Source organism: Python bivittatus, unplaced genomic scaffold (genome assembly GCF_059951505.1).
Source record: "Python bivittatus isolate LINGU-HERP-01145 unplaced genomic scaffold, Pbiv_v1 ctg000310_np1212, whole genome shotgun sequence".
NCBI classification, from domain to species: Eukaryota; Metazoa; Chordata; class Lepidosauria; order Squamata; family Pythonidae; genus Python; species Python bivittatus.
The window spans coordinates 11,216,785-11,238,354 of NW_028277054.1; the positions used below are offsets into that span (position 1 = coordinate 11,216,785).

Consider the following 21,570-nt stretch of genomic DNA (forward strand, 5'->3'; position numbering starts at 1 on the left):
ATTTCCAATAAACTTGGAAGGAGAAAGTTCAAACTCTGCATTCCATTCTGTATTGCTCCAATCTGGCAGAATGGTGTCTTTTTAAAATGCCTTGATATACACAAGCTTAATATATTTTGTATAGTATTGCTTCCACTTTTATTTGTCTCCTCCTTATTTTTATTTTAACAGGTATTTACAAGCACAACCAAGAAAGAAAGAAGAAATAAAGAAAATGGAAAAGAAAAATACAGAGAAAGACAGTTTGACCTAGTGGTTAAGGCACCAGGCTAGAAACCAAGAGACTGAGAGTTCCAGTCCTGCCTTAGGCATGAAAGCCGGCTGAGTGACTTTGGGCCAGTCCCTCTCTCTCAGCCCAACTCACCTCATAGGGCTGTTGTTGTGGGGAAAATAGGCGAAGGAAGGAGTATTAGATATGTTCGCCGCTTTGAGTTATTTATAAAAATAATGAAGGCAGGATTTAAAAAATCTAAAAAAAATCACAAGCTGTATAAAAGTTTTAATAGGGAAAATTATCAAAGGATATTAGATTGAATGGAGCTAGTTTAAGAAATAGAACTGGCTCTAGATCTTTATAGTAAGCCCATGCTGAATTTGGACAATGGGTTGACACGTGTCATATAATGCCTTACAGAACATGAAATGGCACGTGCATGGATAATTCCTCCTTTATCTTGTGGAAGGAAGGAAGGAAGGAAGGAAGGAAGGAAGGAAGGAAGGAAGGAAGGAAGGAAGGAAGGAAGGAAGGAAGGAAGGAAGGAAGGAAGGAAGGAAGGAAGCTTTGCTATAATTCCTTGGTGTGGGGGGTGTGGATTTAAGGAATAAGATGGCTGATAAAGAATATTTTCATGGCATTATGTGAAACCAAATGCACCCCCTTGGAGTCAGATAACAGTAGCACCTCACAGAGACTTTGGGGATGAGCTGCAGACTCTCAGGTGACTCCTTTTGCCTGACAGGATGACTCCACCTTCTCCTCAAAGCTGTTGCCATTAGTTTTGAAAACTTCTTCATCCTGGGCCACAGTATTGCCGCATCCTTTAGCATCTCACCAGAGTTTGCTAAGCAGCCAAATGCACACATCTCCATATCCTGTATGTTAAAAGCATATTTATTCCATAAGAGTACATTCTTGCATGAGTCAGAATAACAAGACCCATTCACAAAAAGCGAATACTGGCAGGCTTGGGGAAACTTAAGTTTGCCAAAGTACAAACACCCAGTTGAAGATAAAGATGCTCATGTCCAAGAGTGATCATAGGGGAGAGGGAAAAATGGGGAAAGGTGGAATTGGATGGAATTCTAAACCATACTCCACATTGCAAAATTGTGTTGTTGGGCCCACACAGATTACTATGAAAATTATATTGAGGATTTTATATACAGAAAAGTAGGGTAGATATCATTTTACTGAATGGATAAGAAAAAGTTGTGAACTGAGGTGATCTTTCATTAGGCAGAAAGAATATTGATCTCCAAGGGCACCAAGAAGTTTCATTATCCATCCAGCAGACATTTCAACAGTTGGGACTCAAGTTATTAACACCTCAGAATTGCCTAGCAACCACAAAAACCACATTTTTCCTGATAGGTTTGTATGAGAGGGCTCCATAGAGGCATAATTTTATAAGGCATCTTTAAGAATTGGAAAGAATTCAGAATTTCACCCAGTGTGTGATCTTCCATCACAGAAAGGTAATAACAATGCCTCCTGCAGTGCAGCATAATTACCTTATAGCTGGGAATTTCTGTAGATCCAGTTTTTCTCACTCTGCATGTGATTTCACCTTCCATGCCACTATTAAAGCTACAGCATCCCACTCCTCCTTCAGGAGGCCTAATGGAGGAAGCTGCACCCCAATGGACTTTTACTTGTTTGAAAGCTAATTAAAGTCTCTACCAGGATATCGTCTCACAGAGGTATGGAGTTTGTTAAAAGCTATACTTGTGCTTTGGGCTTGCTGTGTAATTCAACCTACTGGTATAAAGCAACATTTCCCAGTTTTGGGCGCTTGCAGAATTACTACTGATCTTCTCATTTATACAGGGAAGGGTCACCTTTTGGTGGCCAGGGGCTGCACTTAATATATGTTGGAGCCCAGGGGCCACAGTGGATAGAGCAATTATACAATATAGAGGGAGCTAATCTTAGCATTGGTTGAGGGGTCTGAATATTTTTAAACTCACCTTTTAAGATTTGTACTATTGTTCTAATGCAGTGTTGTCCAACTATTGTTCTAATGCAGTGTTGTCCAAACTTGGCCACTTTAAGAGTGGCCAAGTTTGGACAACACTGTTCTAATGTGTTTGCTATCTCCATGGTGAGAATTGCTCAACTTAGTTTCAGCAATATCAGTTAAAGGAGGCTACAAGGACCACAAAGAAGGAACTTCAGGGCCACATTCAGTTCTTTTGTTGTCCACCCATGGCTTAATTCATCTTTATTCTAGATTATAAATCCTAAAATATGAATGAACAAGTCTGGCCTTCCAGATGTTGCTGAACTATATCTCACAGCATCCCTTAGTACTGATTAGGAAGTAATGGTTCTGCTGTAACAAGATAAAACGGGTGAGCAGAGGAAGGTCTATCAGCAGCAAGTGAGCCTCAGACATCTTGAAGGAAAACCTGAAAGGCTTCTAGGCTTGCTGTGAAACATTCTATGAGGATGCTAAATGCTTCTTAGGAAGAAAAGAGCTCAGGCAAAAACAAGCAGAAAGCCAGTGGTGCACCATATTACCACTAGTTCCAATCAAGTTGGATCATTGGCCTGCTGGGTAAAACTGGAAAACTGCAAGGGTCTTAAAACCAAATGGAATACATTAGTTGTCTTCAAGGACTTCTGCCGTGGCAGGCAGTCACATTTCATTCATTTCAGGTGAGGCACATACACTATGCTTTTTTCCAAATTTAACTTCTGATTTTTTAAAAAAGAGCTTTAACTAAGATCTTCTTAGCAGGAAGCCTCTCTCTGCTTTGTTTTTGCCCCCCTGTGTGAAAGGAGAAACATGATACTCACAGTGTCAGAAGCAATGAGCTGAGGCTGTATTACCTTTTTATTCTGATGCTCAGAGGTACCCAAAAAGACAACTTCAGCCTATGAAATTCTATGCTTCTCCAAGTCTAACATTCTCCCTGGGCAAGGCCTATCACTGGGTATGTCTTGAGTTACCCACTTTAAGTGTTGATGTCATTAAAGGGTACCATATTGACAGTTATTTATTTTATCATTTTTCTTGACTGCCAAGAGGAGAACAGAACATTGTCTCAGGTAATAAAATAATTTATTGGGTATTAATTGCTTTGATGGGGAGAGGGTCAGATAGAAATATCATTTGCTACTTATCTATGTCAGACAGCAAAATGCCTCCAGTCTCCCGTAATTCATAACTCATCTTCTATACAAATCTTTTTTTATTGGTCTCATAAGCTAAGATTCATAAAACAAACCTTTGCTAATAATAGCATCTACACAGACAATTCTTCCTCTAATTAGGATATCACCTTTCAACACTGTAACTGAATCCACCTATCCCTAATGCAAAATGCTTTGGGACTAAGCTCTAATTTTTGCTTATAGCTGTACCACAAGAAGATGGCACCCTAATTTTTATTTTTTTTATTTTTTTGCAAATGGAGTGCACTAACTCTCAACTTTCATTGGGAAACGTGGTATACCCCTTTCTAAACTGTATCATTTCTGTGAAGGCTGCAGCTGTCAAAGCCAGAAGTGAAGAGCCTGTGATGAGACAGGATCATGCCTTCCACATCCAACACTGAGAAATGAACAGCAAAAAAATCTATTAAATAAGGCAGGAGCAAAGGATATCGGATCTATACTCTGGGTCCAATATAAATCTGGCTTGATCCTATGGTACCTTCAACATTAGAGCTTCTCTGACTTCTGTAATAAAAGCAACTTGTAGTATCAAGCTTTGTCCTAGACCTTATCACTGTAAACTCCTGAGTGAAATGGAGAAATTGTGGGCAAAACTGAAGATTTTGTCCCCTTCATTTTGCATGTAGGAGATCACATGATTAGATTTTGAAACTTCTCTCTCACGCATACATCCTTCTGGGTTAATGCTTTAAACCTAAAACGTACAGCAATTTCCTCTTGTTGTCTAAACTGGTAAAATCAAGCTGTACTTTGTGCTATTCTTGTACTTCTGAAATGCTTTTCAGCTGCAAAACTGAGAACAAAAGTAGCTCAATCATAGAAATGTCAGGGCCAGATTGACAGCTGCACAGTGAGGGGGCAGCAATTTGGATCGGGGCCATTGGGTGGAAGACAAGCTGTTAAAGTTTTCTACCTGCACTGTTCCCTCTTTTTTTTTTAGGGGGGAGGAGGAGGAAGAGGAGGGGATGAAGATGAAGATGAAGATGCTGCAGCAGCTTTCCATTCTTCCTGTACTGTATTTTTCTTACATTTTATCTCCTCAAACAGAAAGCACTAATACTTTAGGGGGGAACAGGAAAAGCACCTGTTCTTCTTCTGTGTCACACTCTAATCCCCCTCCCAGAAAATATTAGACAATGTGGGCAGATTTTCCCCCATCACTTCTAGTACAGTCCATGTGGCCCATACCTGAAAAAGCATCCCCTGGGCTTCCTTGCCATCCAAGCAAAAAGAGTTAATCCAACATACAAAGCTGACTTCGTGCCGGTAGAAAGGGATTGGGGGAAAAGCAGTAGCTGCTCCCATCTCTGGCTAAGGAGGGAGTCCATTAATAAGCAGATCAATACTTCACTTCTTTTGTTCCAGACTGTTCACCAGGCTCAATGCAATTTAAGGACAGCTTTAACTGGCACTCAGCAACAGAGATCACTCTTTCTTTTCTCCACTATCTTTCCAAATAACGCTAAGGGGAGAGCTGTGTGTGTGTGTGTAGCTTAACACTAGTAACCCCACTCTTCTTATATAAAAGTAAGTCAAAGCTACTAAATTAAAAGAGCTAAGCTTGTACCTGATGGGCTTTTATGAACCTGTATGTGTCTTCTATTATAAGAGGCAATCCAAGAGAACTATGCCTGTGAAATCCAAAATGTGTAGCCTGAAAGAGAGTAGCTGCCAGCCCAAAATCCATGAATTGCCTGCATAATTTTGAAAACTATTAAAAGGAAATTATATTCAATCTCCTGTGAGTCTCTGTCAGCCATTAGAGGTAGTCCAGACAAGAAGTACCAACCATGAGTACTAACGCTACCTTTATTGTAAGGAATCAGTAACAGAATCTTGCATGTCTGAAAGCACTTCTCCCCTCCCTTGTCTTTACAGTCCAAAAAACTAGGGAGGGTCCTTTCTGAAACGTTTGCTACATCCCCAGTGCTTCTGTGAGCTAAGCTGCCTTTATCTGACCATGGCCTAGTTGGCAGCTCCTCCTCCTCCTGTCTGTCAGGACATTCTCATAGACCATTACCAGTCTCAGACAGGCAGGCAAAGAGAATGGTTCTTCTTCTGCCAGAGATATGCTCTAGAACAGTGTTTCTCAACCTCAGCAACTTTAAGATGGGTGGACTTTAACTCCCAGAATTCCCCAGCCAGAATTCTGAGAGTTGAAGTCCACCCATCCTAAAGCTGCTGAGGTTGAGAAACACTGCTCTAGAACACAGCACAGTTTTCTAATATACACTGAACGCTGATGCCCTAGATTAAACTGTACCTGCCAGGGACTGAAGGAGTTAGAGAGCAGATGACGAGAAATGGCTCTGCCTGAGGCCTTGGAGGCTGATAGTACTACAGCAGGAAGGTTCCTAGGTTCCTGCCATCTGAATCAGGTCCCAGCTTTGGATACCTTTCTAAATGATGTAAGATCACCAAATGTTGGTTAGTCCATCCAATTTCAGATGTATATTTCAGCTTGGCTGAAGTTTCCCTCTGTATCCCTCAATACTTTGGATAAACTGAACACTCTGCATCACATATACTCTATGTATCACTCTGTCATCAAAAATATCCAGTGAATCAATACTCTATACCTCCATGTGATAGGGTGAGAAAAATAATATTTAACTGGGCTCTAGTGGGTCTTAAATTTTATTTAGAAAAGCCATCCAAGTATCCAGTTAATGATTTTGGATTGTAACATCTGAGAAACCTTAAAAGACCAGACTGTTGAGAAAATGCTCAGCATCAGCTCAAAATTATTCTCTGTTCAATATTTGTTTTTATCTTATTCCAATTTAAGATGCGACCAGCATGATCATCATCACATACATATGGTGTTAAACTGGACAGAAGAATATTTATGCTATCACCAAATGGGTCACTTATGTAAAAGACAGCTGTGTGACCCCAATTCAGACCACAGAGCAACTTCCCCCACACCCCATATGTCAAGAGGTACTTTATTCCCAATGAGCAATTAATAAGGTGGGGAAAGAATAAATCATATATTTTTCCCTGACCCTGCCCTAACATGGGGTTTTTCCATGGATGCTACAGATATGGTCACTAGCAGGTTTAGCTTGACCTCTGGATATTTAAATGGAAACTATTTACTTCCTCCTAAAATCTCTAGAAAATAAAGAAACAGACCTCATTCACATTTCATGCTAAATCATAACATGATTTGATTGGTTTTAGCTTGGTGTATAGGGCAAATTGCCAACATGGTTTGCAAACCATGAATTATGTTTTAGAGCATTGTGTCAGCCAAACCAGTTGTGATTATCCAGTTAACAGTGATTAAGCAAATCGTGGTTCAGCACAATGTGTGAACCCAGGGAAAGGCTGAGATTGAAGAAACTGAATAATAGTAACAGCAATAATAATTGGAGCAGCAACTCCTGACTCCTTGAGATAGCTACTCTACTTTGCTGCATGAAAAATGTCATGAACCTGCTATAAAATCAGACTCAATGGGGTTGGTAGGAAGTCAGTCCTCCTTGCATAAAACTCCACTGAAAAAGTGGTAAGGCAGGATATCTCCTATTTACCCATCCTTCATAATAAATTAAGATCCTTGCTAGAATGCCTGCATCTCCCCAAATCCTTCCTTTATCCTGGGTTTTATCCTCAAGCATAAATAGTCATTAAGTCCTCAGATATTGCCTTTTTTTTTTTTTTAAATCAGGGGAGTCACTTGCAGGTCATTTCAATGAACAGGAAAGGAAAAAGGAAAGAGGAAAAGGGAAAAGGGAAAAGGGAAAAGGGAAAAGGGAAAAGGGAAAAGGGAAAAGGGAAAAGGGAAAAGGGAAAAGGGAAAAGGGAAAAGGGAAAAGGGAAAAGGGAAAAAGAAAGTAATATCAGAAGTGCCATTCATACAGGAGTGGCAATGCATAGTGAATCACATATTGTTTATTGGAGAAGACAAAAGAAAACAGCTCAGAAAGTAAGGAAATTAACTAGGACATTCCACCAAAGCCAAATCCACTTAGAAGAAAATAGAAAAACTAAAGGAAGGCCATTCTTTAATCAAACTGTAATTCTAATGTGACTCCTGTCCAGAGGAGGAAAAATGGGCTTCTCTCCATGCCGATCGCTAGAAAGCTGCTGTGTAGCAAATCTCTTCCAGTTCCCCAAAGGGTTGCTGTGAAAATCCTCCCCGAGTCAGTTAACAAGGCCTTCCCTCCCAGAACTGAACCACTTCTGGCATACGACTTACACTGACTATGTCATTTGACCAAGGGAAACTGGTGAAGGGAAAAGCAAATTCCTATCAGAAAGACAGCATACAATGAAGGGAAGGATACAGCCTTAGCAGAGAACAAGATTTGGACTTGGGTGGCCACCAGTTTCATCCTATATCCTTGTCAGACATGTATAGCCAGATCTTTTCTGTGGGGTTCAAACCCTCTATGTGGAACTTCATATGAACCCCACAGAAAAGATCTGGCTATGTACATCTGACAAGTCCCAATACAGAACAAAACCAGTCACATATTGCATCGTGCTGGCAAATAAAACCACACAGAATTCTAGAAAATAGAAAATCCCTTCTTCCAAGAGAGAGGGTGGAAGTCATGGAAAACCTTGTACATGGGGACATGACATAATGTAACATCCATATCTCTCTCTCTGTGAGATCCCAAGGGAAGGTGGACTATATACAGGTAGTCCTTGACTTACGGCCATTCATTTAGCAACCATTCAAAGTTACAACGGCGCTGAAAAAAGTGACTCATGACCAGTCCTTGCACTTACGACCATCGCAGCTTCCCCACAGTCACATGATCAAAATTCAGGCATTTGGCAACCAGCATGTATTTACGATGGTTGCAGCAACCTGGGGTCACATGATCACCATTTGTGACCTTCCCAGCCAGCTTCCAACAAGCAGAATCAATGAGGAACTGAGTGATTCACGTAACGACCACCACAAAAATGCCATAAAATGGGGTGCAGTCATGTGATGCCTTGCTTAATGACCGCACTGCTTAACAATGAATTTTTGGGTCCCTATTGTGGTTGTAAGTCAAGGACTACCTGTATACCATTCTAATACATCTATATTCAAATATATGCTATATTTGAAAAGTAGGCAGAACCAAGACCAAAAGGGGGGGGGGGGTGAAACCTGTCCCAAAACCAAAGCCTGATTTAATTTATAATTAAATTAATTTATAATAAAGTTAAATTGTACAAATTAAATGTGTTTAATACGAGTATGCCAAAGAAAAAGAAAGATAATTATTTTCCACATTTGACCTATTAAAAATATTACAAGTTTTAGAGGGGCTCTAGGAGCCTCGTGCAAGTTCGGAACTTCAGTCTCCCCCAACCCCCACCTTTGGCATAAATCATGATTTGTCATCAAGTTTCAACCAATCTATAAAGGTACAATGATTATTGGAAACAAAAGCTCAAAGCATTATGGAAAGTGGTGCTGGATAAATCTATAACAATGCAACCTGATACAGTAATATAATCAATTAGAGCTGATCTCCAAGAAACTAATCTCCAATTTAAAAGAAAAAGAAAAAGAAAGATAATCAATGGAAACACTGTTTCAATAAACATACAAAATTGTCCAAATTTCACTTTGGCAAAAGAAATTACTATCTTCCAAAATTCACCAACCCTTTCTTTTTAAATCTCTCAGCAATCTCCTTTAATCAAACAAAACGTATCACTAAGAAGGATGGAGAAATTCACCTTAGATCTCAGTCAATCAAACATGGTGATACTGTAATCTCTACTCTGCAGAAAACTAAGATGAAACATTTTTTTCAATGCTGAGCAATCAAGCATCCTCTGTGCACTTGATATAATTTCTGCCAAGAGGGCAGATAGCACTTGAACCATTCACCAGTCACTCACACTTACAACTTAGGGCAGAAAGAGGGAATTGGAAGAAACGCTTTAGTTTTCAATAAGATCTGAGACTTCAGAATTTGCAGTTAGTTGATCCTGCTGTTAAAATCCATTATGGGTGATGCATCACCAAAATTAGCCTTCTCTGGCAGTAAAGGATTCCTAGACTCTAAAGCAGTGTTTCTCAACCTTGGCAGATTTAAAATGTGTGGACTTCAACTTCCAGAATTCCCATGTTGGCCGGAGAATTCTGGGAATTGAAGTCCACACATCTTAAAGCTGCCAAGGTTGAGAAACACTGTTCTAAAGCAATTCTTCCCATACTGGCTATTTTCTGGCTCTCCTTGACCTGAAAGGTCTATACAAAACGCTTCCAGAATTAATTGGCACAACCACGTTCCACAGAGCTATCATAATTGGGATACAGAAATCCAGACAATCACTAGATGGCAGCAGATATATATGTAAAATTAATTTTTAACTGCTACTATTGGTTTCTACAGCCCAGATATAGTAGCCATAGGATATGCTTGGTTCCTCTTCACAGCTGTCTACTTCCTAGCTCTGGCAGAATGTAATTTTAAAAGGGATGGGAAGCAAGTTGCTCTAACGGTCTCCGTTCCTCTCCTTTTCACGTGTGCTAAAGCTTTCTTTAAAAAGGTTACAAGAAACCTATTAAGATCTTGAGAGGGATGGAATGATATAGTACTATACAACCTCACTGCACTCACTGCAGAAAGAAGTGACTGCCTTCTGCAACTTGGTACTCTCCAGATGTGTTGGAAGTATGGCCCCCAGAATTCCCCAGATCCATGCCACCTGGAAATCCCAGGAGTTAAAATCCTGTGCTTATATTTTTAGCTTGAGAAGGCATTTTTAGGAGGAAAAAGGTAGGGCTGTATGGAATTCAGAAAGGTTAGGCTTTAACTTGGAACTATTTTTTGTTAGCTGAACATCATTTCTCTCTCTCAAGTGTTCTTTCACAGATGTATAATAAAACATTGACACAAGCTATAATATGCAGAAACTACCTGAAATGCTAAAATGTTGGAGGAATTTACACAAAATATTTAAAATACTAGAATTTCTAGCCCTGCTGGAGTCTCCTCACAGCTCTGTAGGACTATTTGGATGGAAGCACCGGCTTGGAGAAATCCACAGAACAAAGTCTCAGTTAAAAAGCAATTATTCAGCTATTTGTAGTTACCGATAATACCCATGGATTTATTACTTGCTACTAGCAATCTGCTTTTCTAAATCGCAAGTCTATTTTATTCACTGATTAAATACGTCCACATTGCAAAATCAACAGAACAGAGGAGATATTATGCCTTAACATGAACAGCAAACAAAACTCAGATGAGTTTTATCTATAGCCCAGGCACAGGGTTGGCTTCTCGTTATTCTTCTTATAGGAGCGTGTTAGATTGCAACCTCATCCTTGAGATGGCTCTGAATATATTCAGATCTTTCCAGGTATGCCTTGGTAAAGCCATCTATGTAAAATAAAGGAGGTACCATATGGGAGGTGAATGAAAAACATTTTGAGTCCAAATGCGTGCTGATCAGTTAAAATACAAACAACAGGCTACTGTATTTTTTCTCTTTCAAACTAGTATTATATTAAGTAAACTTTCCATGAGATGCAAAGTTGCACCTGCTAAAAGAAATGGCTTTTTCCAGGGCTCTCGCCAGCCATGCCCTCTCCAAGATCTTTTATTCCCTTCTCCCATGGAAAACCTCTACCATAGTTTTCCATTTTTCCTTTCTTACTGACACTCAGCATTTGTGGTCATTAGAATTTAAAGTATTGAACGTGTTTGGATACTCATTATTTCTACCTATAAAAACAAAAACATACCGAAAGAAATTCCTTATTGATACAGTATACCTAAACAATGTGGATACATTAATAAACATCCCTTCATTGGAATTTTGTCAGATTGTTTGCCGTGCTATTAATTTCTCAGCCAGGAGTATTTTTTGTACTTGGGCAAACCTCAGGGTTCTCCAAATCTGCTACAACTCCCACTTCTTTTCTGACTGGCCTTTCTGTGCCTTCATTCCCATGCTTACCTTTCACCGCATAAGTTCATGTCCAGAGAGCAATGGCATCTAATTGCATCTAGCCACTGGAACTTAAAAAAACACATACAGATCCTTGTGAGGAAGAAATATATGGCCTTTGGATTTGTGTCACTTCAGAAAATTTAAAAATATTAAATCAATAAATCCTTGACATTTCTCCCTTGCAATAATAAAATCATGTCATTGATTCTGCTACATAATGCACTAGGGTCAAGCAGGATAAAGTAGGAAGCTGGTGAAACATCCATCAAGCTTGTAATTGTGTTTTTATATTGCACACTGGCCAGCATTCAGATTGTATTGCCCTTCCTCAGAGAGGCATTCTCTGCCATCTTGTCAAGGAAATGGGGACCATTTACTAATCAGGCCTGAAGCATTGAGGAGTTTCTTTGGGAACAGAAAGTTGAGCAAGTACTTTGAGAATGGCAGACACCAGAAATTTAATAGGTGGTTTGGTAAAAGCACACCATTCCACAGACTACAAAAGACAAAGAAATTACGGATGTACATTGATGACTGAAAACTTCTGGGCATTGTTCAAAACTCTGCATTTAACGTCAGTCCTTCTGCTCATTTGATCTGATGGCAGTGTTGACAGGAAGCAGTTCAAGAGAAAACTATAGCTGTAAGTAAAGGCAGTATCATTTTAAACAATTTTTTCAGCTGTAACTGCAGAAAGCACCTCTGAATTCATTATATGTTACTAGCAACTTGATAAACATGTTACTCACGGAATAGCTCTGGAGAATTCAAAAGCTTGCAAGTACAGTATAAGCAAACTTCAATGGGCCTATTAAAAATATTACCTCTGAAGATTCATCATTTTGGATTTTTTTTTTACTCATAATTTTCCTCTTCTTTTTTTTTTACCATTGGATATCTCACCAGCATTCCTAATGCAGCTGGAAGCTAGGAGCTCACTGATACAACATAGAATATGCAAAGCATTTATACATGCAACTTTTACACAATCTCATTTCCCAATTAAAAGTTGTTTAAACTCTTTCCTATCTCCTATATGTTTCATGCCAATTTGGCTACTCACTGGATTATATATCATTCACATATTACAATATAGATGCTGATAACTGAATTAAAAAGCCCTTTAATCATGATCCTCAGGCATGTGAAATCCTGTAGTACAATGGACTTTTTGCATGTCCAACTTAAAATGTTTAAAATGTCCTAAATCTCTTTTTTTTTCTTCTTTCCTTTGTGGTACACCAACTCATCCCGGTGTACCACAAAGATCTGCCTCTTGTTCTGCATATAATCCTTTAAATTAAGGATGGGGTAACAAGCAGGAGTATGAAGCAGAAAAATTATTTTTATCAAGTGAAAGGAAAGCAAAAAACAAACACCGAAAGAATGAAAAAAAAAAAAGCAATCTGGGAAAAGGAAGACAGAGGAATGATGGCTAACTGCCAATCTCTGTTCAAATAAATTCCGTGCTCTCTGGGATTGGCAGATATCCAATAAAAACTCATTTTAATCTAAAACCAAAAGTCTCCAATGCAAAGCACTCCCTGGAGAGGCCCTAGTGATATGAAATATTATTCTTCCACCTAACAGTTGGGATAAGCTGGAGAGAAAAGACTGCAAACTTTCTTGTCCTCTCACAGCAAAAAGAACAAAAAACAAAGGAATTAAAGAAGACCTATTTCTTAAACCCATCACAGATGCTGTAGGATATCAAGGAAAAGACAATATTGATTTAAGATGTTTCAGACAAGTCTTGCATGCTCCAAACCACCTTTTGGAATGTGAATCCAAAGTATTGCACAGCCACACACACAAACACATACATATATCCCACAAGGAACTTTGGCCACTCCAGGTATACAAAGCTAGCTTGTATTACAATAGCACTGTATTTTACTTCAAAACCCCAAATATTGAATTAAATCCCAAGGAACCTCAGTAACATCCTGCCATGTCCCACCAGAATTGTTTTTTTAACCAGTTCTCATTTAAGGAAAAATAAAGGTATCTCCTATGCACAAATGCAGAATGCTCAGAGGCTTTAGAGATTGTATCTGTGTGAATTAAATCTGCTTGATATGAAACAGACTCTTAGGCAATGGCTGCATTCACATACATGCCCAAGCCAAGATTTTAAATCATGATTTGTTGAATAAATCATAATGGCCTGGCTGTCACAAAACATTAAGCCAATATGGATGACTAAGCCAAACCCAAAGCAGTCAGTACCACTCATTATAAAGAACATCCAGCTGCTGTTCTGGACTCTTTCCCACATTCGGGGTGTTATAGAATAAACTCCCAGGAGATTCAGGAGTGCCAAAATTAGCTGCAAAACCTAAATGCTGTGCTTGATTATGTTCATTTCAAAGTGATTGGACATAAGACTATAGATGATAGGTTCTTCAGCAAAAGGAGGGAGCTCTCCGTGGTACTGATCCTCCTCCTTGCCTGAACAATACTTCACAGAATACTCTTACCAGTTTTAACTTGAAATAAGGACATACAAATAACATAACGTAAATGTTAATGATTTGTAACAATCTTTCCAGAATTATTTTGTTTCCATTATGTGCTGCCTTTCATTGAAAAATCGATTAAAAATTGTAATTTAATCTGTAACAAATGCAGATGTATTCATGATGAACAATGTTATCCTATTAGTAGTATCATAACCTGCTTCAGCTGATGTCCTATTTGCAGCCTTACCTGGAATGGGAGGACCTCACAACAGTGACTCACAACCCATCACCACTCACCTGGACAACTGCAATGCACTCAATACACCAACATGAGCATGCTATACCTATGCTCTGGCTTTCTATTGGATTCTGAATGTAACTCAAAGTGTTGGTTTAAAGCTTTAAAGCCCTACATAGCTTGACTTTGAGGTCTCTTCCGAGCCATCTTCTCTAACCAGCTTCCACTTCAATGACATTTCATAAGCTTTTTAAAAACAGAGTTATTTAGAACAACATTTGAATTGTGAGTGTTGCATCTATTTATTTTACATATTGCTTTTATTTTTTGTTGCTAGCTTTTGTGATATCTGTTATGTGCTATGCATTTTTTAGTTTTATTTCATTTTACTAATATATTGTGGATGTTTTAATGTAAAATATTGGAAAATATTGTAACCCACCAACAAACATTTGATTACAGCAGGTAACAAGTTTAATAAATAAATATAATAAAAGAAGTATTCAGATTGCTTGGTTAACTTCTGAGCCAGAATGCCCTATACTGTCAGTTTACAAAGATAAGACCCTTCCACATCAGAAATACATGAAAGATATTTTGTACTAAGTATTCCAGCTGGCATTCTTTCAATAAATGCATGCTTTGCATCTTAAGCAGTGCTTGATATCAGCCAGAAGTTGGTATTTAGATTGTCATCTACTTGTTAGAAAAGATTGACCACATTGAATGTGAAATTCGCATTCCTCTGGTGCTCCATAATTACTTCAAAACTAATTTTGGAACAAAAGGAATCAGAACAATTGCCATATCAACAATTCAACTGGGGTTAACCAGCTATTTTGTAACATGTTAGTCCTTGAAGGTCAATTACCATACAGCTTTATTATAAAGACAGCAGTGGAAGGTCTGATTTACTTTTTAGAAATGAGAGGAGTGAGAAATGTTCTCTCTTTGTTTTTGGTTTGTTTACCGTGCCAAGAATATAAAGGTCAGCCAACTTCAGTACATAGTATGATCCAGTTGCTTGTTGGCTATGTATGTGTATCAGAGTTGAACTTTAGGAAGCAATTGATCATAAGCCAAGAGGGAGAGCCAGAAGTTGAGCCCAGAGGACTGCAGAATCAAAGTGAAAAGTCCATAACTTAACTAGCAAATCATATTATTCCTTCAGTGAGGACAGTCAGTGAATAGCCTGATCAGACATAATCCTTCCAGTATCTGGAAAGATATTCCTTCAATCTGTAGCCTTGATGCTGCTTTGGAGAGAGCTTAGAGATCTTGGTGTAACCTGACAACCATCTGACTGGAAGCTTGTATCATTACATGTGATGTTAACATGTCTCCTCACCTTGATAATGGCAGTACTGCTTACTAAAAAAGTTACATGTTAATACTTGATAGGCCATTTTCTGTCCCTGACAATTATTCTTTATAAAGCCTTATGGGCCTTTCACAATTAGCCAAATTGAAAAAATACCAGATCAGCTCTTTGGAGAACTAATCGAGGGACAAAGAAGGAGGAAAAGAACAATCAGAACAGGACAAGACTTCTGAGCTAGAGAACTAGGCTAGAATAGGAGGAAGAAGCCTTAATTAATTAATCTAAAACAGGAGAGGCAAACTTCTAATATTTGGATTACAACTCCCACAGTCACATGTCATTGCCAATACTGGCTATGACAGATGAGTATAAAAATCTATAAACACCTGGAGGGAGCCAGGATGTCTACACTTAATTACTTGCAATCATTTAGCTTATGCTGAAAACATTTGTTACTCCTTGCTGCTTTCTTACCATAAGGAAATTTCATTCTTACATTCAGAGCTTGTCCCTTCCAAGTGCAGAATGCAAATGTATCTGGTTTGTGAAGTTTGAATGTCAAGCATAATTTTGATGTAACGGATATGGAAAATAAATGCATGTCTTATTTGCTGTAGGTGCTGTATTGATGGATGCAAGCAGCAAAAAACCCAAGGAAGTATGACTAATCAAATTGTTGGGTTCTCGGTGCCCTCTGAGCTTGACTGTTGTCTTGCAACAACCTTGATGTTAGCCCTTCAGGAATAGTCCAGACAAGAAGCACAACAATGAATGCCAGCTCTATCTTCATTGTAAGATTACATTAACAGAATCTTTCAAGTCTGAAAATATTTCTCCCCTCTTTTCCTTTTACCCTCCAAAAAACTAGGGAGGGTCCTTTCTGAAATGCTTCCCATGCCCCCTCTCCTTCCGTGGACCGAGATATCTTTTGCATGATGGTTGTCCAGACTGTGGCTCTTCCTCCTGTCTCCCAGGGTCATTCCCACATACTATTACACTTGATGATGTTAGCCAGCTGTGTAATGAAACATGTGCAAGAAAACAACCAAACTCAGAGAACACCAAGATCCCCAGCAGTTCAACCCTGAGTACATACTGTATATGTTCTATTACCAATTAAATTGTTCACCACAACTTGGATATTAAAGAAAATCAGAGAAGAAGAATAGTTAAGACTTGCTCTGGGTTCAAGTAACCACTCATACACCGAGCCCAATGGGTGATTTTCAACCAGTCACTCTTTATCAACCTAAGCAGCAGTAGTAGTAGTAATAGTAGTAGTAAACTTTATTATGATCATTGACCAAAAGCAAAAAGAAATCGAACTCTGAGGTGGCAAATAAAAAGCATAGTAAAACTTATAATTATAAAACTGTTGTGGTCAAAGTATGGTGTGTTTTACAAATAGCAAAACAAAACTTAGCCATGTTGTCAACCTAAGAACTTAGCAGGACTGTTGTTGTGGGGAGAACATTCAAGGAGATTCTTATGACCCTATCCTGAATTCTTAAAGAAAAGGCACAACAGAAATGCAGTAAATAATAAATAAGCAGCTAGGACTGGATGTATGATTTATCTTTAGGTGATCAGCAACAAAGGGTTTGACTGATAATAGCTGAGGGTGGTGTTTCAGAAACAATTCAAACTGAGAGGGTTAATTTAAACACTATTCAATTGTTTCAAGTTGGGCTGGCTACACCTATAGCTAATCACAAGTTTTAAAATTCCACAATGCACATATTCATCAAGTAAGTATTTCGCAACACTACTGAACTACTGCCATTATGTAGCACCTTGAGTTATTTTCAGGGAAAGGAACATATCATATCTCATCGGCTATGCTAAGAAGGTAGCTAAAATTTCTACAAATGTCACAATTATACTGGTCTGAAGCCTCCCCCATTTGAAGATAGGTTATAAGCTCTCTCCAGTGATAAAAGTATATCACTCTAGATGCAATTTTTCATCCTGAATTGTCCTTGGTTCCCTTCCTTGGGTCAGATGTCTTATCTCAGAGAGATAATGGTGAAATTATAAGACTGGGATTTATAGAGGAACCATTTATCCCACATAGACTGCAGGTTCTGTGCTAGAAATTACTCTTTCGATTATTTAGTACTGCTCCTCTGCTTGTTTCCCGATCCATTCCCACAATATTATGCAAGTGTCAAAGTCACATAACAGTGCACTCCGTAGGTCCATTATGGCATTTAGCACACTATTGCTGATCTGTGATTTTGTAACCTCCAGATATAATCTTATTTAAATGGAACTACTTTTAAAAGTGCTTTAGAAGCTTCATTCAATGCATTTGCTTATGGATCCTTCAAAATAAGAACATATGCATGTAACAACAAATATCAGGATTGAAAGTATCTTAGAGATTGGCTTGTTCAACTTCCTGCTCATTCCAAGGAATTAAACCTTGCTTCAGTTCAGTTTATAGCTAGTCTGATATGTTTATGGATGCTTGAGAAATATGACTCTTGAAAATTCCAAGGTGATTCGATGCCATATATACAGTAGCTCCTGGACTAATATGCAGATTGGAACTTAGTTATCTGCCAACTTTTGACCTTCTGAAATGCGCTGATGCAAATCCTGGCTTAAAATTAGTCCTGTGAGAAGGTGCTGCTTCAGTTCTGGAGACCCCTTGACTCCAATCACTGGGCATCTGCTCTGAGGCCACACTTCAATGCAAAAAAGGAAGTCTGCCTCCAGTTAAAAGCATCATAGCAGGTAGTTTTACTCTGGCACAAATGTTTTCTGCACACGTGTACCTATTGCAGAAGACTATGAAAAGTCAGCAAAGTGACCCATTTGATGCAACACAGCAATGATGCAACACCACTTCATTTCACAGAGCACATTAAAGAAAAGCTTCTTCATTATCCCAAGGTTTTGGGCAGGCATACTAAAAATACACATCAAAACTCATTCCATAGTGCTTCTTTTCAGACAAAATACGCTTAGAAATGCATATTTAGAGAGCAAAGATATTTCAAACCTGTTATTTAATAGCATAAAATGATGTTGAAATGTGTCTATAGAAAAAAAAATCAGTAATCTGTCCAGAGAATGGTCTGATCTTATAATTTGTAACAACAGGAATCATCAAGATCTTGCTAGAGATTCGTTTTTGTTGTAAACATACATGTAGAGATAGATGGTACTGTATAATTAATAATGACAATTGGTAATGCTAAAGCTCTGTCAAATCACTGGCCTGTCCTATATAAAAGAATACAATCGTTAATTTAGACACAAAGAGTGAATTTTCAGTAACTTCCTTTTACACCTTTCTTACATACTGCGTAGGTTTGCTGCTTTGTATCAATATATACATCAATTAATCTACAATGCTTCAGACTTAAACCCTCTGCTTTCCTTAAAAAAAACAGACAAACAGGGGCAGTCTTTAACACTTATCAAAATATGCATTTTCAAGGATTTTTTTTTAATCACACCATCATCTGAAACTGGGAAGAACTGGCACGCCCTAGAAATAGACTAATTTGTCAGTCCAAGGTAGCTCGGTTGGTTAAACCTCTTCAAAGCTTCTGATATATCAGCGCTGGCTACAAATCCATTTGCAAACTTAGTGTACAAGTTTATTGCACTACAAGCTGCAAAATGGCTTTGGACCAGGACAGCAGTAGGTCTTTCCATATGAATCTACTAGGCCAGTGCAATGCTTCAGATTTTTTTTCCAAAAAAGCAACCCCACAATTCCAAGAAAAAAATGCAGCTGTTCCAAGGATTTGCAAACAGATGGTGCCCTGGTACCTCAATGCCCTAGAATGGACCCTATATTTGCTGTGAGGTCACCTACGGATGTTCTCTTTTGTAGCCCTGCCAAAGTCCTACACTAAAGCTATTCTACTATTAGGAATTGTTTTATTGATTATTATATTCTATTAAGAAATGCCTTACCATTATCATTATATTGCTTTATTGTTATATTGGTTTATACTGTATATCATTTTGATTTACCTGTACTGCACTTACTTATTAAAAAACAGGAAATGAAACTACTACTACTGCTACTATCACTCCTCCTCTGTTGGCAGGCTTGAAAATTTTGCCTTCAGTTATTATATATATATATATATAGAGAGAGAGAGAGAGAGAGAGAGCGCAAGCGCATGCACTTTGGGGAAGGTTGGGGGTTTAAAAGATAGATGTGTATACCTATTTTGAAGAAATCAAAATTGTAATTTTTTTTCAGCAGGGCAAAGCATTTGAGGAAGCACACAATGGGAGCCAGAGGCTATATGCAGTCCATAGACCTTGAGGTGCCAATTCTTTGAGACAGATGAACAAATAATCAAACTTAATATTAGCAACACCTTAACTTCCTAACAGAGAACACTACAAAGGTTATTCTTCAGCGACAGCTCTACCAGGGTGGAAGAAAGTATGCTTGTATGGAAAGAAACTAATTGCAAGCTGAGGAGAATAATTGCCTAGTGGGATGGAAATAAAAAGTTTGTAAAGGCCAAAGGCCAGTGGCCATTAAATCCTTTCCAGAGTGTCTTGACTTTTTAAAATATAATCCACAGGAAATTACCTATATTGTCATTCTTAGATACATGACCTTAAGTGTTTGGCTACCTTAAATGCATGTATTGTTGGAACAAGTTAAGCTTACCAAGCAGTCTACATTGTACTGTGTGTGCCTGCCAAGTCCTCATCAGTATTCCTCTTTAGTTGCCTCTATCTTTATATCATTTGCAAAACTTTTATTCAGCAGCAAATTGCTCCAGATGCTTGTCAAAAAGTATATGGGCATATCAGAATTACACAAAAAGATTTGTTTCTTCTAACCAAGATATAATGCATCTCACTAAGAATTCAGGAAGCAATTCATCATTCTCGTAATTTAAAAGCATGAGGGTCATTTAACTCCTGTGTGGTCTCCAATTGCCCTTCCTATAGTGGGGAATGTTGGGAGCTCAGCAACATATGGGGAGAACAGGTTACACCCCCCTGCCACAAAAGGAGGGTACAAATGATGCAGTTCATCTTGTTCAGGATGGGGTGACTACCCCAAAACCGGAATTGGTTATTTTTTATTTATTCAATCAAACCATGTTTATTTGATTGAAGTGACAAGAATAAAAAGGCATCTCTTGACCCCTCCTGAACACCCTCACTTCAAAGACCCTGTCTACTAGCTACCTGGCTGGGGTTCAGAAAGAAAGATTGCTGAAGACAATCTCAGGCTATAACAAAAATGTGCACAGAGGGCAATTCCTTCAGATACCCTGGTCCCAATTCATAAATGGATCTAAAAGATGCAAATGCTATGCACGCAAAAAACCAAGTCAGGATCTTTAATCAAGTTTTGTTGGCAAGTCATGTTTTCCTGTATCACATGGCACACAGTTATGCTATCTGGGTTTACATGTTACGCTAAAAAAAAAAAGCAAACCATATGATTCATTTGTACAATGCAAATTAAGTTTTCTGATGTGTAAACCAGGACTGTATGGTTTCTGCAATTACGACATGTTAAAGTATCCTGGCTTAATGTTATGTGTGAACACAGCAACAACTGTGCTTGATCTTTCAGGGCCCTTCATGATAAAGCACTGAGGTGAGGTACTCACATATCCCACACTGAATTAAATGAAGTTTACAGATTTCCTTTGGCACCAATTCATATAAATGCATTGCAGCAGTCTAAACAGTCAGTTATTGTGGCATGGATAACTGAAGCAAAGCTACAGCACACCCTTCAGTTGCCTTACAATTTTTCTCACTTCATAAGCTATGAAAGTCTTTGTCAACTTCTACCATGAGTACGATTCAGGCCTATCAATTCTGCCTTTCGTCACACCAAGTTTCCAGTTCACAAAAAGACTGGTGACCTTGATCTCAAGGAAAATGGAGTAGCTTCCATCAAATCTCATTCAAGGTTGGATAATGGTTCCCAGTTTCCATAAAAATATTTAGGGAGATAAGCAAAAGTCCAGAAAAGTTAGTTGCAGACAGACTCTCTGTGCATACATTAGAGGCACTTCTCTGAAGACTTTATATCCCCCATTAGTATAAAGTCTCCTTTGAGTCAAGCTCCTGGTGCCTTCATGGAAGTTTTCTTGGCAGCATTTGTTTGTTTGTTTGTTTGTTTGTTTGTTTGTTTGTTTTATATGTCATATTTCCTCCAGGAGCATAAGGTGGCCTACATAGCACTCCAATCTTCAACTTTCTCCAATAACAG

The 21,570-nt window shown here is 38.5% G+C and overlaps 1 protein-coding gene across 3 annotated transcripts in view; it reads right to left on the reverse strand.

Annotated features, from left to right (window-relative positions):
- Positions 1 to 21,570, reverse strand: part of PTPRU (protein tyrosine phosphatase receptor type U) — a 312,459-nt gene that overhangs the window by 165,589 nt on the left and 125,300 nt on the right. The gene's annotated exons all lie outside the window — the stretch shown is intronic.